We start from the raw sequence: 19,558 nt of genomic DNA, 5'->3' as shown, positions 1-19,558 counted from the left end.
CAGACCTGTGGAAATAGGAAGCTGAGACTTCTGAAGAATCACTTGCAAGTGCAGCAGAGCACAGAGGGAGGGGCAAACTTTATGAGATCCAACTTTACTGCTTTTACTGAGCCATGTGTTGTGCGCGCACGCGCACGCACGCTTGCGTGTGTTTAAAAAATACATCAGGTACAAATGTTGGAAAGTCCTGGCGCATGTTAATTAACAAAGCCACTTAGGACAAGTGCAAATCATGCACTCAGCGATTTGCACAGCCCAGTGTCTTCCTGACATCCAGCTCGGTTTGTTTAGTGTAATAGTCAAAACATTTTTTCTTCTCTCGGGTCCTGTTGATCCGTAGTATAATTTGAATTCTCAAGCTGTTATCCATACATCATTCCCAATAGCATCCAAATGAAAGGAAACAATTTCGTATTCTATAATTAAGCAATCCTGAGCGTGCAACAGGCAGGAAGGGTTATGGGGGACGAGGTGGATGGGTGGGGAGCCGGTAGAGGCAGAGGTCTGAGGACCAAGCCCACCAGCCCTGCCTGAGCAGGCAACTCAGCAGCCGTACCTAAAAGACTCTCTTCACCTACAGACTCTCCATATTCAGACATGGAGCCCCCACGTAACTGCTTCCCGTTTTTAAAAATGGAATTTTTCTTTCTGGAAAATTCCAGCATGTTGGACAGATTTATTCCAGTGGGAATCCTTTGCTCCCCATTCAAAAAGAAACCACTTCTGGGGTGCACAGAGCCGTCCTATACGCTATACTATGCAAGGCTAGGCTGGTTCCTTTCTTCTAATTTTTTTCCCCTAACAGGAGAGGGTTTGAAGAATTGCTTCTACCATGGATACCAGAGAAGGGAATTTTAAGTAGGCAGAATGTAATCACCCAGATTGGAATTCAGCCAGGACACTGCCAGGGCAATTACTCCTCCTCTCATGCTAAATACCAGGGGAGCGTAAATGACCCAAGTGGCACAGACCCGTGGCTCTGCGTCCCCATCCGAGCGGCAGGGCTCCTGGGGCAGCGAGCCCCAGGGCTTGCCTCGGACAGACAACGGCCCCTCCCCATCATCTCTGGCTCACCACCCCCATCCCGCATGTGCCCCACACCAGGTTTCTGTAATTCAGCGGGTTTAAAGCGGACATCAGAAATGAATTTTTTAAACAACAGCTCCCCCTGACACCTCCTCGAAGGGTCTTCCCTCTCCCAGCCCCCGCCCTTCCATTGCTAGATAAGATCTGATCACTGTCCTGCATCTCACAGCCTCTCAGTGACTCCGGGGAAGCCGCCTCTCTTATCCCTACTTCCTTAGCCCCAAACTGAGCATCAAAGAAGTTGTGACCTGCTCAAGGTCACAAACTTGGGTCTCCAGCATTGTCTGACCTCAGACCCCACCTCTGTCTTTAAAGGAAACCCCTGAACTAGAATCCCGGTGAGACCTGGCTCTGCTTATGCTTCCTTGTGGAGCAGATTTCTCTTTCAAGGCAGGCGTTTATTTTTTTAAATAGGTTTTTAGTATTATACGTAGGACTGTAATGAACACCCTTGGTATATTCGCCTTTGCACACTTCTATGATCGTAATCAGAGAATTTATTTAGGAGTTAAAATAATCTCCTAGCCATGGCATTGTTGGTTCAAAGGGAATGCACATTTTTAAAAAACGCTGTAGATGATCAAATTGCCCTCGGGAAAGATTCACAGGCTCGCCCGCAGCGCGTGAGCCTGCTCCTGGTGGGATGGTTATTGGAAACCTTATTGTCTACACATTCATGTAGATTTCATGTTGATTACAGATACGATATTGTGCATATTTTCCGTTACCACCTTCCCTAAGGACCCCCCAGCCCTGGAAACTCTTGCAGTGACCGGGACACTCCCTCAGTCCCTGACTTTCACGGCTGTGTATCATTTGGGTTTTTCTATGAATCTGTTGTTTCCTTGGATTGGAACGTGAGCTCGCTGGGGTCAGGAGCTGAGTTTTATTCATCTCTGTAACCCCAACACCCAGCACAGGGCCTCACACATAGAAAACGGCCCCATGAATGCTTGTGCTGGTAGGTTTGTAAAGCCCACGGTTACTTGGATGGAGAACACACTCGTGCTGGATGGAAGATGAGGTGGAGTGTGGAAAACACACAGGATTTGGAGTCAGGCCCGTGAGTTTCCGATCCCGACCCCATCAGGGGCTGCACATGTGGCTTTGAGCAAAATCATTTAGATTCACACGTAAAATGGAACCAACAGTACCCACCTTGCCGAGTTGCTGTCAGCCTTTAACGGAAACCGTGGTGAATACATAACCCTGTGATTTTTAGTTTTCCGGTTCCTATTCATGGGAGACCAGTGGCTCCAAGGGGTGGCATCAGGTTCTTAACAAAATTCTCACTAACCAGCAGCCACATGAGAAAAGTGAGGCAAATACGGCGAGTTTCTCTTAAAGCAAAATCCATTCGATTTGAAGGACTGTCCTTAGACATAATGTTATTTCTACTGTTTTTTGCTGCTAAAACACTTTTGTTTATAACATGATGGTGACAGTACATGGGAAGGTGTTTTATTCTTTCTACACTTTTGAGTTGACAAAATTCAAAAGGTAGTGACTCTCTGTAAGTCCCCTGGACCTCAACTTTGTTTCATGTTTTTCTGGTTCATAAACATATGAAGGGCTTAGAACAAGGGTGATTCTGGGGCTTCGTTCAGATCTCCGATCAAACACGGCAGCTCTCTACCTGGATGGAGGGAGAGAGGAAGAAGAATTGGGGGCAAAAATGCAAACAGCTCACCCCCTTTTTTTTGTTTTTGGCTTCACTGCGCAGTTTGCGGGATCTTAGTTGCCTGACCAGGGATCCAACCCGTGCCCCGTGCAGTGGACGCACAGATCCCTAACCATTGGGCTGCCAGGAAAGTCCCTGCTCACCCTTAATTTTGAGTAATAGAAAGAAGAAAATGAGTCTCTTTTTTCAGACTTAATATATGAGAATTTCGGTGTCTCCATGTTGGTCTCTCTGAGGCGGTGACTTGGGAGAGCTCAACCCACCCCCATGCCACATTCCTAAGTACCTTCTGTCCTGCACCCCTCCTGGCTTTGTCAACACCCATCCTCTTCACTCCAAATGGTTTCTCCAGCTTTTCCTCATCCATCTTATGAGCCGTTCCAGTCCCCTATGGCTCGTGACCGTTTCTAAACATCAAATCTACCCATAAAGAATGGAGATTTGCCAAGGTCTGGGAGCTTCAAAGAAGGAACTCAGGCTTCTGAAATGCCGACCCGGCTACATTACATTTTATGACCTGATGGGCCCGTGCTTTTTAATGCATGGTCTTAATATCTTGGTTGGTGCCGTGGCTGCTTGTCTAAGAGACTCCAGACCCCAGCCTCACTTGGCCTCATGCCTCAGGCCATGATGCATGAGGTGAAGGCTGCAGGAAGAAGCAAGAGTAGAAACGGCCCTTGAAGGAGGTGAATTATTAAGACTTGCTCAGAGAAGCATCTAGGAGGCCATGCTGCCCTTAAAGGGGGGCTTTCTGTGGCCAGGGTTTGAGGAACAGCCCCAAAGGCTGAGCCTTCGAAGGCTTTCAGAACCAAAGGTCCTCAGAGCGCTCAGGGTGTGAGAAGGTGCTTTACCTGCTCAGAGGGCATGGAGCAGGTGGGGGTAGGCAGGAGGGGGTGACACTAGTGTGTAAGGCAATCATGCGAGGGGTCTTGTCGTTGAATGGCAGCTCCCCCAAAGCTATGTTTATTTCCTAACCCCCGGTGCCTGGGAATGTGAGCTTGTTTGGAACCAGCATATTTGCAGACAAACTTGAATAAAGCAACTCAAGATGAAATCATCCTAGGTTATCCAATGGGCCCTAAATCCCGTGACAAGTCCTTATAAAGGACACACAGAGGAGACGCGTACAGAGATAGAGGAGAAGGCCATGTGAAGACAGAGGCAGAGATTACAGTGATGTTGCCACAAGCCAAGGAGTGCCAGGCGTCTCTAGATGCTGGAAGAGGCCAGCTCGGATTCTTCCCTAGAGCCTTCAGTGGGAGCACAGCACTGCTGACACCTTGATTTCAGACTTCTGACCTCCAGAACTGTGAGAGAATACACTTCTGTTTCCCCAGGGAACTAATATAAGTCTCTCTGGGCAGAAGATGGCTTTTGTCATTTTAGGAGATCAGGGTTGTCCCTGGTGGTGCCTGGGAGGGAGATTCAGAGATGGGAGCACAGAGAGAGTGATGCGGTCACTGGTAGCATCCCAACATCAGGGAAATGTCCCCACATCTGAGCAGCTGTAGGATGTTTCAGGAATCTTTTTTACCTTTTTAAGACAGGGAAATTCTTTTTCAAAAATATTTATTTATTTATTATCTAGTTGGTTGCATTGGGTCTTAGTTGTGGTAGGCGGGCTCCTTAGTTGCCGCAGGCATGTGGGATCTAGTTGCCGGACCAGGGATCGAACCTGGGCTCCCTGCATTGGGAGCATGGTGTCTTAACCACTGCGCCACCAGGAAAATCCCTGTTTCAGGAAGGGGCTCTGGAAGAACAGAGAAGTAGGAAAGAGAGATGAACTAAATGTGAGAGATGGAATACGTGCACACAGGTGTGTAAGCTGAAATCGTTATAACATGGCTTCTGATGGTGAAAACTTGGAAACACGCTCAATGTCCAACTCTAGGGGACTGAAAAAAATCTTTTCTACCATTGAAATGATTGTGTAGATTTGTGGTAGCTGCTATGGACAAGATTCCACGACATATATCAGAATGAAAAAAGTCAGTTACAAACAGTAACAGTAGGTGTAGTGTGAGCCCACGCCCGGATTATCTGAGTGTGTATTCTGCTTCAAAAAAGAAAAGCTACTGAGTGGGATTATCAGCAGATGGGGGAATGATGGGCAATTTTTTAATTGTTTTTTCTCTTTTTCCACCGTTTCTCATTGTTTTCTACAATGGAGTTTATGATTGCATGATATTTTAAGGCTTGGTTTTTATAAGGTCCCTTGGTGGAATTGAAATATACTCTTCTAAAGTGAAGTCCTTAATATGAAATCATCGGCAAAGTTATCTGCCTGCCTTAAAAAAGCCTTCAATACCCTGGAGGGGATGTGAATTACTTCAGTGCTTTCAGAGAACAATCTGGACAGGCAGCATCTATTAAAGTTGAAACTGCACATACCCTTCGATCCAGCAATTTCCCTCCCGGGCATCTATCTTAGAGAAGTTCTCAAACACCCACACAGGTAGCTTGTAGAAGGTATACGTTGAATCATCGCTTATAAGAGCAAAAATGTGGAAGTGAGCTAAATGTTCATAACAGGAGGAGGGTTCAAAAAGGATGTGCATTGTTCTTGCGGAATACTACGTAACCATCAGAAAGAATGAGGCAGATTTCTCTGTGGTGACATAGAAAGATTTCTAAGATGTAGTTAAGGGAGAAACAAAAGCAAGTTGCAGATGAGTGGATAAAGATGCGGCATATATATACAATGGAATACTACTCAGCCATAAAAAAGAATGAAATAATGCCATTTGTAGCAACATGGATGGACCTAGAGATGATCATGCTAACTGAAGTAAGTCAGACAGAGAAAGACAAATAGCACATGATATCACTTATACTTGGAATCTAAAATATGACGCAAATGAACCTACCTGCAAAACAGAAACAAACTCACAGACATAGAGACAGAATTGTAGTTGCCAAGGGGGAGGGGGTTTGGAAGAGGGATGGATTGGGAGTTTGGGATTAGCAGATGCAAACTAGTATATATAGGATGGATAAACAACAAGGTTCTACTCTATAGCACAGGGAACTATATTCAGTATCCTGTGATAAGCCATGGAAAACAATATTAAAAAGAATGTGTGTATATATATATATATATATATATATATAACACTGAATCACTTTGCTGTACAGCAGAATTAACGCAATGCTGTAAATCAACTGTACTTCAATTTTAAAAAAGCAAATTGCAGAGCAATTTGTACAGCATGAGCTTGTTTATGGAAAAAAAAACAAAAAAAAAAACGCCAACCAGCATTTGTACAAATACATAGATGTACATACTTGTCTGGCCAAAGGGGGAAAGGGGTGTCAAACCCCCTCTCTGCCTCCTTCTTAGAAGGACCCTGGTGGTTCCATCTGGAGTCCACTGGGTCGCTCAGGATGCTCCCCATAGCGAGATCCGTAATCACATCTGCATCTCGCTTCAGATGTCACACTGTGTGTAGTCAGCAGGAGGGAGGCGGCACTGGGAGGTGAGTGACAGTGGCAAGGGGACTTTTGCTCTAAGTATGTATTGTTTGAATAATATACATTAAGAATACAGCCATGTTTTGTTTACTAAAATAAATAAGCTGAATGAATAAAGAAACCGGAAAGCTTTCATGCACTGAAGTTGAGCCCAGGGCCTTGGGCAGGTGCCCTGCCCCTCAGTCCTCTGTGACCACGTGAGCACACCTCACGTTCTCTCTGTGCTTCTCCGTCTCCCCACCTGTCCCACCAGGGTATTGGCCACAGCAACGTCAGAAGGTCCTTTCAGCTCCAAGAGTCCCGAATTCTCTGTTTGCAGCGACAAAAGAGATTATTTTCCCTTCCACTGGATGAACCTTGAAGGCCACGGCTTTGGGGCCCAACAAGGTGCTCTGTTTGCAAAGTGAGAAAAAAAAAAAATCAAACCCCCTCCCCATGAAACTTCCAGAACCCACTCAAACCCCGAGCCCCTGCAGAAAGAACGCTGCTGACCTCCAGCAGACTTTTAAAATAGTGAACGTGAGAAAAGATTTTCCAAGACTTTGGGAGGACTTTTTTAGTACCCTGCCCTGTAATAGCCAGGAGGTGTTTAATAAACGTGATACGCAGCAGTTGCTAAGAGAATCTGATTTGCGTAGGGAGGTGATGCCGAGCAACTGCACGTCGGCGTTGTGCCCTTTTCTTCGACTGTGAATCCCGATATTCTGATGGAAGCAATTGGGCTGAACTTTATTTATCATCAGCTTACAGCATGGACAGCTGTATTGTAAGTGTTTCTCACATTACATAGGAAATCTTGTAGTCTCCTTAGGCAAATAAGAGGCCCACATCATAAGCTTTCATGGTCATCCAGGTCAAAGGGTAAACTATTTTCCAAACTATTCTGATTAGTGAAATCGTATATGACTGAAGCAGGGGCTGGGGCCACAGTCCCAGCCCCTGAGGACAGCTCAGAAAGCATCCAACAAATAAATTGGCATTAGGGAAAATCTCATTATGGAAAAACATTTTAATTTTTCTACATTTGTGTTGAAGAGATCACCAGGAAGCACCGATCCCTGGGTCTAAGGAGCTTCTCTCCAAAATGAGTTTGAACTAAATTCCAGAAAATGCGAGGCAGGGAAGAAGCCTTGTTTCATTGGCTGAGAGGGAAATCGGAGCAGATGGGAAAGACCAGTTTCCCAGATACACGCGTAGGACACAGGCCGAGACTTTGAGAACTTCTCACTTTGCTAAGACTGCCCATCAGAGCAAAACTGTAGAGTGATTCCTGAACTGTAAGTCTGAAATTCCTCTCCAAAGGGGCAGCCACAGATAGGATCCCAGAGGGAACAAACTCATCTTTCTGAACCATTCTCACAGTTCATAATTAATACGCCATGGATCTGAAACAAAGGAGCCTGCTTTTTTGGTGCCCTTTTAAAATCTCTCTGTCACTTGGCTTTCTCACTCTGCAGAAATCAGCCATAAGTGACTTCGGATCAACTGTTCTTAGTTAAGGTTTGTGATGGAACAGGGGACAAGTTGGATCATCCCAGGTGTCATGCACATCCTGGGAAATTCAAAATATTCTCAACAACAACAAAATAGATAGATAGATAGATAGATAGATATGATAGATGATGGATAGATATGATAGATGATGGATGATGATAGATATGATAGATGATAGGTAGATAGATATGATAGATGACAGATATGATAGATGATAGATATGATAGATGATTGATAGATAGATATGATAGATGATAGATAGATAGATAGACATTAGATAGATGACAGGTAGATAGATAGATAAGGACACATATAGATATAAGTATAGATATAGAAATCTCCTCTTTCTGTGTCCTTTTGTCCATCTTCAAGTGTCCATTTCTCGCCTTTTTCACCTCAGAATAGGCACTTTTCCCCACACCGATCCCAGGTGGCCTTGGTGCTGCTGCCGTATGTACGGCCCCTGGTTGGTATTTGTGTGTAAATTTACATGAGAGAGAGAGAGAGAGAGAGTCCCCGCTCGTTTGCGGTGCTCTCCGGGAGCACTGAAGCCATTCATTCCTTCCGTTCATTCAACAGATCTTTATCGATCACCTAATGTATGCCAGGCATTGTGCTGGGCACTGAAGATACAAAAGTGACTGAGACAGAAAGGGTATGGTTTCATGAAGCAAGACAAAAACAAAATAAGAAATTAAGTATGAATTGGGATGATAGCTGAAAGTAAGCAGTGTTAAGAGAAACAACAGCAGAGGAGCAGCCGTGATCTGGGAAGGTCTCTCGGCGACTTGGAGGTCAAGGACTTTGTCCTGCAGAGATGGGGTGAGAGTGCTCTGGTGAGACACACAGCAAGGATGCAAAGCAGGTAACGTGCTGTCTGATGCCTCCTGTTGCCTGGGGCTTCGGGGTTTAAAGAGAGTGGGGGCTGTGCATAGTCTCCCTGTATGCCTTCTAAACCCTGGGGCTCAGGTGAGCAAAGCAGACAAGAGTGTATTGTACCCCTTTTACAGATGAGGAAAAAGAGGCTCAGAGGGGTACAGACCTGCTGAAGCTCACTCGGTGATTGAGCAAGGGCTCCGCCCCGAGTCATACCACTGCTCTGCCCCCACCACAGATGTTGAAGCCTCCCAATGTGTTCTGGTTTATCCCTGAGATGACCATGACCAGGTGTTATCCCAGAGAAGGGTCGCCCTCAGAACTCACAGGTACATTTGTGGGAAGTAGAAAAAGAGGACCCCTTCTCTGGGCAGATCCAGCTCAGCTTTACCAACTGAACACAAGATGGATGTCAGCCCGCCTCACCTCCCCACCCCCGCCCCCAACCTGCCTGGGTACCCTTGTGCAGTGAACAGCTTGCACCACTGTACATGGCAGCCCTGGACAGGAGGGTCCCTTCTGACATCTGAACCGTACTGCCCTTACTTCCTGCTCCTTTCACCACGTGACGCCACCTGCCCTTCCCACCTGCTTCTCACCCCATCTTCCACAAGCTACACACACACCAGGCTCCTCCGTGTCGTTGGACCTATGAAAAAGTTGTTTCTCTTGCCTCTTCTGACTTCTGGCTTCCTCTCAGCCTCTTAATTTTCTTGATTCGCATCTGAGACACCTGTCCCTTCCTCTGTGATGCCTCCCTGACTCCCCTCTTCCAAAAGTCCTTTCTCAGATCCCCCCCATAGCCTCTCTGACTCCCCTCTCTTCCAGTCTCCACTCAGCCATCAGAGTAATCTTTAAGAGATGCAAATCACAGCATATCACTCTCTTGCCTAAAAACCATTCCAAAGCTTCCCACAATTCTTAGGACACAGACAACTCCTCACGTGGCCTCCAAGACTTGCCCCGCATCCTCACCTGATGCCACTCTCTCACCTCTCCTGCCCTTTGTCTCGTTTCTTGAATTCACAACTTCTTCCCACCCCCAGGACCTTTGCACATGCTGTTCCCTTTGAAATGTGGTCTTTCCTGTTTTACTCTCTCCTAATAATAGCTAACATTTAGTTAGGAATGTATGTTCCAGACCCTGATCTAAAATCTTTCTGTGTATGTCCTCATTTAATCCCCAAAGTGACCCCATGAGGGAAATACTATTAGGATTCCCACTTTAAAGACCCAGATGGGGAGGCGCCAGAGGCTGCACACTTTGCCCAGAGACACACAGCTAATTAGAGCGAGGATGGTAATGCAGGTCAGTGTGACTTCAGAGTCCACAGAAGGCAACACACTGGTGCTGTGGGGAAGCTTTCTATTTACAATAGACCATGCACGGCCTTGCCTTGCTTTTGTAGGTGCGGCACTGAGAAAAAGTACCGCAAACAAACTTCGTGTGTTCAATAAATGTTGAATGTGCAAATGCAAGAGCCGGAATAGCTAGGGAACAGCCCAGAACCATTCTTGATGCACCCTCTTCTTCTACACACAGGAACTGGGATGTGCATGGTCATGGTATTGGTTTCCTACAGCTGCTGTAACAAATTACCACAAAATGGGTGGTTTAAGGCAACATATTAGTCACTTACCATTCCAGAGGTCAGAAGTCCAAAGTCGATTTTCATGGGCAGATATCAACGTGTCGGCAGGGCTGAGCTCCCTCCAGAGGCTCCAGGCGAGAGTCCACAGCCTGGCCTTTTCCAGCTTCTAGAGCTGCCTTGCTTGCATTCCTTAGCTCCTGGCCCCTTCCTCCGTCTTCCAAGCCAGCAATGGAGCATCTTGCTTTAGTCATCACATTGCCTTCTTCTGCGTCAAAATCCACCCCTGCCTCCCTCTGTGAGGACCCTCGTGATTACAGGAAGGACCCACCTGGTTGATCCAGGAGCCTCTCCCCATCTCAGAGTCCTTAACTTGATCACCTCTACAACATACACTTTGCCATGGAAGCTGACATGTCCACTGATTCCAGGGATTCGGGCCTAGATACCTTTGGCGGCCATTATTCAGCCTATCACAATCTCAAGAAGTGAAAGCAAAGACCTAGTAGTCATCTTCGGAGCCTGACGGTTGGAGCCTCCCATGCCTGCTCCCATCTGATCTTGGAACAGCGCTATTAGACGGCTGCTGTTAGCATCACCCACCTTTCTCAAAAGAGAAGACCAGGGCTTCCCTGGAGGCACAGTGGTTGAGAGTCCGCCTGCCAATGCAGGGGACGCGGGTTCGTGCCCCGGTCCGGGAAGATCCCATGTGCCACGGAGCGGCTGGGCCCGTGAGCCATGGCCACTGAGCCTGCGCATCCGGAGCCTGTGCTCCTCAACGGGAGAGGCCACAGCAGTGAGAGGCCCGCATACCGCAAAAAAAAAAAAAAGAGAAGACCAGGGCTTAGTAAGTATCAGAACCAGGTTTCAAACCCAGGTCTGTGGGACCCGGAGCTACCTGTGCAACAAACCACATAGTACCTCCAAGGTCAACAGTCACCCCAGGAGTACAGGCAACAGAGGGTGACGCTTCAAAGTGAGTGTGGCCAGGCAGCTTCATGGAAAACCTCATAAATGGCTCCAGACACATGTGCCCTGGCCTTCTCGGCGTCGGTGGTGACCCCTCCGATTGGACCCTGGACACCAGCCCGGACCTGGCCCGCATCACCTTCATGCAGGCCCTGCAGCTTTATGGCTTCACACCCCCCAGGCCTCCGTTACCGTCAGCTACTCCGACACCCGAGAGCTGCACTTCATTAATGTGTTATTTACATTATTACCTTATTCTGGAAGTTGGTGTTTATTATTTGCTACTTTATATAATGGGCTTCTAATGCACACACTGCTAAATAATTTAACAATGTTTTGCCAGTGCCCCTCAGGAGCCCAATTCCTTCATGCAGCTAACTAGACCAACAGTTTAAGTACAGCCCCCCATAAGTTCCTTTTCTGTGGCGCGTCCTGGCGTAGTGGGCGTCACTGAGAGGCGTGCTGGAACTGGAACAAGCAGGGCGTCCAGGACCTAAAACATGGGGATGCTACCCCCTCCCCTCCATCTGGAGGGCAGAGGACATGTTGGGGTGGCTGAATAAAAGCCCCAAATATATTCACATCCGTATCCCCCAAACCTGTGTATTTGTCACCTTGCATGGCAAAAAGGACTTTGCAGATGTGATTGAGTTAAGGACCCTTGAGATGGAGAGATGATCCTGGATTATTCAGGCAGGCCCTAAATGTAATCACAAGTGTCCTTGTAGAGGGAAGCAGGAGGGTCAAGGGAGAGAGAGAGGAAAAGGTGATGTGATGACAGAGCAGAGAGGTCTGAAAATGTTACATGTCTGACTTTGAAGACTGAAGAAGGGGCAACAAGCCAAGGGACTCAGGCTGCCTCTAGAAGCTGTGAAAGGCAGGAAATGATTCTCCCTACAGCCTCCAAAAGGAACCTGCCCTGCTGACCCCTTGACTTTCCCCCTGTACCCAGCTGCTGACTTCCAGAACGGTAAGAGAATTAATGTGTGTTGTTTAAAGCCATTACATCTGTGGTCATTTGTGATAGCAGCCGTGGGCAACTCATACATCATGTCATACATGGGCTTCCACCTAACACAGGGCTTGGCACATGGCAGCAAAGGCTGCTGAAGCAACGAGATGGGCTCAGGCGGGGGAGACATGAGGGGAGGGTTGATGGGAACCCAGTGACCCATGAGTGTGGACACAGCATCCCGTCTCATGGAGACCAGCCTGGCAAAATCCAGGCTAGATTCCTAAGACTTGGCCAATGGGGTTGGCAGGCACATGGAACCCACAGAAAATCCAGATCTCCACCGCGATTCTCCTGCCAAGCTTTTGGCTGGGGAAATGGACAGCCCCTTGCTCATAGACTCACACGCTTTATAGACATCAAAGTCCCCATGCCCACCAGACTCTGTGTTAGGCAGAGCTGGTTTCATAACCCCCCTAACAGATAAGGAAGGAGAGGCTGGGAGAGGTGAGAAGACTGCTGGTGAGAGTTGGGCCAGCCCAGGGGGGGAGCTGGGACTCCTAGCCTCCCTCAATCCCTTGTGACACAGAGCTGGGATGTGCCGCACTCTGGGTTCGTTTCTCTCCTCTCGCAGGAGTTCTAATCCACCCTGTCAGGCAGCAGGATAAAAGGAGTCAAAGTCAAGCGTCCAAACCATTCACCAGTTTGATAATCGGCTCCTGAATAATCAATTTCTCTTACATATGAGCTATGGGTTGGGGGGCAAACGCCTTTTCCTTTCCCATCTAGTATCTGGTCTCTCGTCAGCCAGCCGGTCACCAGCCATCATTGAGTACCTCCCCCAGGCATCCAGGAAGTACTCCATCCAGTAGAAAATCAAACATGCAAGGGTCAAGTTCCTGGCCCTGGGAACCTGGCATCTGCAGGCTGAGCTGACCAAGGGCCAGGAAAGCCAGGATCCAGGAATTTAGGGTCACTCTCTTCTCTAATCCCTTGGTTCATGGGTTGTTTGGGGGGACAGACAGAAGGAGAAAACCTTACAGCAGACGTGACCCATAAAGAAATGAGCCAGGGCTCACCATGGTGACACAGTAGGTCAGGGAAGGGCTTCCTCTTCACTCATGGGATTTTCCTGTGAAAGTTACATTCCTAAATGCATGTCTGACAGCCCTGCGGGAGCCTGTGTTCCAACTACAGGGCAAGAGCCCCACTCTCCACCAGGAGGTCGCTGGTGTGGCATGTGATTGTCGAGTTGTTAAGGTTAGATTGTGGGTTGACATCCATCCCCTGCTTTGTTAGTTCATCCCACAAATATGCCTTGAGAATTGAATCATGTTCTCATGTGTGAGGACAAGGCAAGGCTGAGACAAGTACCCCTGGCCATCAGGGAGCTCAGACCCTACTTGGGGGAAACTGACATCCGCAGAAGCTGCAGGATGGGAGTTCAATGCCAGGGAAGCTCAAAGGGCAAGGGAGTGGGGCAAGAAGAGGACCCACCCAGCTCGAGAGGCTTCCTGGAAATGAAACCCCTGGCCCCATTCCTCAAAGACATGTAGGGGCTCATCAGGCCAAGACGGTGGGGAGGTTGCTTTGCATTCATGAGAAGCGAGAGAGGAAATAAAGCCCACTCAGTTACCTGGAAGGAATCCTTGGACAACTTGCAACTTTAGACACCAGGGGAAGCCCTTAAGTTGCCACGTGGTTTGGGCAAGACCTGGCTCTTTCGACAAGAGCCAGGGTTTTTTGAGCCCATGCCAGTGACAAGCCTTGACTGGACTTTGGGGACATGGCAATGGCCAAGGTGCCTCAACCCCGACAAGAGTGTAATGTGGTGGGAGGGCAGACCCACAGGCAGACAGGTACCTCATCACTCTAAGTACTCACAGTGGACACGTGCTGTTCCACTGTCCGTGTTTCTCCTCCCAGGAGGACATCTGTGCCCAAGGCTGGGTCAGATTTTACAAGAGGAAGAGCTCTCAGGAGACCGTCATGGCGGACGATGGTGGCAGGAATTAGCCTCACAGACCCCAAGGGGATGGTGACTCCCAGGTTCTAAGTTGGGGCGACTTGGTCATATGCTGTGTTTCCTCAAGAGATTCCCCCACTACACCTCCACCTTGTTCAAGCCTCACTGATTTCTCTTTTTAATACCAAAACAATGATAATAATTACGACCACCACAGTTATTGAAACTAGTAACCCTTACTAAATGCTAATTTTGTGGCAGGTGCCATGCTGAGGACTTTGTCTCACTGAATCCTCACCCAGCCTTGGAAGACAAATAGAACATTATCTCCATTTTATAGAAGAAGCAAGTGAGTTTCAGAGAATTTAACCATCTGACTCAGAGTCCACAGCTAGTGTCTGAATCTGGACTCAAAGCCAGATCTGTCAGGGGTGTTCATGAGGCTTAGTCAAGTCAGGGCCCAAAGACCTCATGCAACAGAATTGCCTGGACTACCTATTAAAAATACAGGTTCCTGGGCCCAGCCTCAGACCTAAAGAATCAGAATCTGGGGTCTCAGAAATGGGAAACATCCATTTTTGCCTGAAACACTCCCCATCCTCCCACCCTGTCATCCTGAGGCACACTGAAGTCTGAGGGCCACTTTGCTTCTGTCTATAAGCAAGTCATCTCCTTCGTTATGAATTCACATCACCCATCACATAGGAGGACACGGCCCCTAACCCCACTCCTGCCCTGAATCACCACCGAAGGGAGTGTTGGGTGGTTCTTATTCCAGAAGAGGGGCCAGCTTTTGCATTAAGCAGTCCACATGTGTAATCACTAGGATGGTCTAATTTCTACTGCTGTATATAAGCAACCTGGACATCTCAGCTGATTAACAGAATACATTTATCTCCCACTCAGGCTCTGTGTCCCCCCGCAGGGCACTCTGCTTCACACAGTCACTCAAGGATCCAGGTTGACGCAGCTGCACCATCTTGCAGGCACACCACCTACATCTGTGGCCTCTCAGTCATGGCGGCAAGGGAGGAAAGTGTGGCGGGTCTCCCCACCAGCCATTTATGCTTCAGGCAGGAAGTGATACATGTCACTTCCTCTCGCAGCCTATTGGTCAGAACAGGTCATGTGGCCTCTCCAGCCACAGGAATCAGGAAGTGGGGTCTTTCCATGTGGCCAGAGGGGATGGAGAGCCAGAGGAGGGCAAGTCCACTCAAATTGTTCCTCTCATGAATAGCAGCGAGTTCACAGATGTGTGATCATGGACAACCTCTGTCCTCAGAAAGGCGACCCTCAGGAGAGGCACGTGAAGGAGCCTCATTTTTTCCCTGTGGGCCAGAAAGAGTGGATTTCAGGGCAAAAGAAACCGAATAAAGTAGGGCAGTGCCTGGGAAGGAAGACTGAGCCTGGGCGTGTTTCCTTCCTGCTGCTGCTCTTCACTCCATGGACCTTGGGTGAGTCACTTTAGCTCCTGAGCCCACTTTCCTCACCTCCAGGGCAGGGGCAGGCTGCGGGTTTGGGAGACCTGGCAGCTCTGACGTCCCATGGTTCGAGAATGGACCATGCCCTCTGACCTCAGGCCCATCCCTCAACCCTTGGACATGGAGGAGGTTTTCCATCCAAGGGACCCCAGTAGGAGAAACAGCTCAGGAAGAGCACAGTGTGGGAGATGGCTATCGACCCACTCACGGGCCAGCACAGCCACTGCTGATGGACGCGACAGGGGACCTCTCCAAGCCTGGCTCTGAGCATCTGAACAGGAGCGGCCCCAGAGACAGGAAGGTCACTTCTCAGGCAGCTCCATGTCCTGGATGTGCCACGTCAACTTTCCCTGGGGCGGGGGCCTTCAGGAACACCTAGAGAAAGGTCAACGTAGGGACCCCCAGAACTTTAACTCTTAAAAGAAAAACAAATGCCCAACAGACTGCCTCCAGTTCAGTCCACATGCCACAGGGACCTGACAGGAGCCCACAAAGGTCTGGAGGATGGAGACAGGGCCCCTCACTGCTCCTTCCTGGGTCCTGAGAAGACCTGGCCAGAGGGAAGCTGGCTCTAGTGCACAGTCCCCCACCTACCTGTATTTACATCTTTGTTCCCTTTGCAGGACTCAACTACAAGCTCCTGAGAAGGTTCCAGAAGGCCAGTGAGGCAAGTTCATGCTCCAAGTTTTATCTCCTGCGTCTGTCTTCCCTTCAGTCCTAGACTGGGATTATGCAGCTGTGCAGGAAAATGTAACTCACTTTGTTGTCTATAACTGCTTTCATCTCGCTTTCCAGCCTCTAGTCCTGTGATGGCAGAAATGCTGATTTTCCCAGTTAGGCTGTTCTGTCGTCGCACGCAGGTGAGATCTTAGTCTCTTTCAGGGCTTCTTGATTTTCAAGGATCTTCCCTTCCTCCTTCCCCAGATGGAGTCTGGGGCCAAGGGGTCCACAGGGCGCTGCGGGAGGCTCCCGCTGACCTCCAGTTAGGGCGTTACTCACCCCGTGGACCACAAGTGACAGCCCTGGTCCCTTCAGTGTCCCCAAGGAATAGTGTGGCCATCGGGTCTCTGGGTGTCCCACTTTGGTATCTGCTGGTCTTTGGAGTGTCATGCTGCAGTCACTGGTTCAGCTCCCAAGGTCCCATGTGGGTCACCTCTGGTGCACCAGGCTGTGCCCTTCTGGGCCTCCCAGGGTCCACTGACTCTCAGCTGCTTTCTCTGCCTCTTGTCAGAGGGGGTGGGTCAAGGGACCTGCCTTGGGTCCACCCACCAGAAGTCCTGTCTCAGCCATCTCTGCTCCCCACCTCTGTATCCACCTGGCACCTCAGTGGGAGTCTTCATGCTAAGCCTGGAGAAGCATGGAATGGGGATCCTGTCCATAAACTTGACGCTGGGACTTGAGGGATGAAGACTCTGGCACTGGCCCATTCCCTTTTCTTCCTCTCCACCAGGACCTGCGTCCTAACCCTGAAAGTCCTCCCTTTCCCTGCGGCAGGAAATGCCCTCCTTCCTACTTTATCATCTACTCTACAATCAGTCCTCCAGGCTTTGGTTCTCGAGATGTAAAAACCCAGCTCTGGAGGCGTTCTGAGAAAATGACTTTTCTCTTTGGAAAGCCTGGCTTTCAAGAACATTGCCTCACAACAGGTTTTTATTTTTGAAAGCCGGTTGAAGCACAAAGTAAAGCAAAACTTCTTTATTCTATGCAGTATCAGTCCTTCCTTCCCTGGAGTGAAAGTCTCATGGCCTCATCTTAAAGTGCAAGGGTCCCTGGAGGTGGGGCGGAGAGTCTGAATTTCTAAGAAGAGAAAATACAAGTGATGTTCAAAGTAATACTGTTTTACTTTTCTTCCTTTCCTCCCCCCCTCCCCTCCTCCCTCCATCTTTCCTTTCTTCCTTCCTTGACTGGACTTTGGTTTATTTCCAGCTACATCCCAGACATCAGTCATGCTGTATTCTGGGGATGTGATGCTAGTAGTCTATAACAAGAGCTAGAGAAAACAAACTAGTGCCTACCAGTGGGGAGAGGGAAGGGAGGAAGGGGAAATATAGGGGTAAGGGATTGGGGTTATTATGGGATTATATGAAATCACATGTGTGAAACTTCTGAAAATTGTAAAGCACTATAGAATTTAAAGAATCTTTCATTCAATAAAAAATATATATATATTAAAAAAAGAGATAGTAGTCTAGAGGGAGGGAGTAGGGTGATCAGCCGTCCTGGTTGCCTGGAGCTCAGGGGGTTCCTGGGATGTGAGACTTTCAGGGCTAAAAGCAAGAAGGTCCCAGGCAGACTGGCATGAGTTAGCCACTCCGAGAGGGAGACTGATGATGCTGTCTAAGAAGGCCAATAGAGCTCTGTGCAACCTCAGAAGGAATCAACTAATTTAACTTAGGGAAATCCAGTCGTACTTCATGGAGGAGGCAATGCTTTCAGTAACAACAATAACAACCAAAGCCTGTGTCTGTGTGCTTTGTAAGTATGATCCCATTCAATACTCACAACTCATCCTCGAGGCAAGTATCATTACCGTTAACTGTTTTACAGGTGAGGAGGAAACTGCATCTTAGAGAAATGAAGAGACCAGACCAATGGCACCAAGCCAGCTCTTGGAGATGCTGAGATTCAATCCAGAACACGAGCTGTGATCTTCAGCTACAGGATCTTAGGGGATGAGCAGGAGTGTGATGGGGGAAGTGGTCCAGGCACGGGGCACTGGGAGAAGAGCTGGGCTTGTTGGAAGAGCAGAAGGGGATCTGGTCTAGCTGCATGAAATCCAGAGTCCCTGGGTGAGGGGCTCTGAGGGCAGGTCAGGACCAGGACGTCAGTATCTCGGACCTGAGTGGGAAGAGCTCTGCGTGCCATGCTAAAGGGTTGGGACTTGAAGGAGAGCCAACAAATGATTCCGAGCAGGGTGAGGGTGGTAACATGATCAGATGAAACACAGAAAAGACTGTTTGATTGGAGGGAAGGGGACACTGAGGAGGGAGAAGGTCTCACAATCTCTGCCATGAGAGCTTGTGGGCCAGGGGAGCAGTCAGAGTGCCCAGCCCACTATTGAAATCCAAGAGCCCTGGAACTCACGATTGCAGAGGCCTTCCGCTGGCCTCCCCATGTGCACGGAGCTCAGAGCATCATTTCCACGGCCTGTGAAGGGCTAGAGCAGGTTCAAGCCCAGCTCCATCTGGCAACTTGAACTCAAAGCCTATGTTGAGATGTGCAAAGAGCCATGGGGACAGAGAGGTGTGTATTAGTTTCCTGTTGCTGCCATAACAAGTTGCCGCAAGCTCAGTGGCTTAAAACAACACAAGCGTATTCCCTTACTGCTCTGGAGGTCAGAAGTCTAAAATAGATTGGTAGGACTGGTTCCTTCTAGAGGCGCCGGGGAAGAATCCACTTCCCTGCCTTTTCTAGCACGTAGGGGTTTCCCACATTCCTGGCTTGTGGCCCCTTCCTCATATCACTCCAACCTCTGCTCCCATTGTCTCCTTTCTTGCAAAGACCCTCGTGATGACACTGGGTCCGTCCAGATAATCCAGGACAATCTTCCCATCTCAGGATCCTTAACTTAATCACATCTGCAAAGACCCTTTGGCCATGTGAGGGAACATATTCATGGGTTTGGTGTATTGGGACATGGAAACCTTTGGTGGGGATGGGAGAAGGGGTTATTCTGCCTCCAGTAAGGAGACAATGAGGAACCCTGGCCGGGGGTTCCTGGGAAGGCTCAGAGCCTGTTCTCTATCAGTGAGCAAACACTCTGATTTTAGTATGAATATTTAATTGGTCTACTAGAACAGAGACCCCAAATAACAGGTCTGTATCAAGCAATGCAGTTCTCTCCCAGGTAAACAGTTGGGGCATAAACAGTACAGGGCTGGATGGCAGCCTCACAGTGTCATGGGCTAGGCCTGCTCTACCTTATTGCTGTGCCCTCGTAGGGTGTTGCCCTTGAATGCATGGCCCAGGGGGCTTTCCATCACACCCAAATTC

This window comes from Orcinus orca, chromosome 2 (assembly GCF_937001465.1).
Source record: "Orcinus orca chromosome 2, mOrcOrc1.1, whole genome shotgun sequence".
NCBI classification, from domain to species: domain Eukaryota; kingdom Metazoa; phylum Chordata; class Mammalia; order Artiodactyla; family Delphinidae; genus Orcinus; species Orcinus orca.
Note: the sequence above shows the minus strand (reverse complement) of the source record.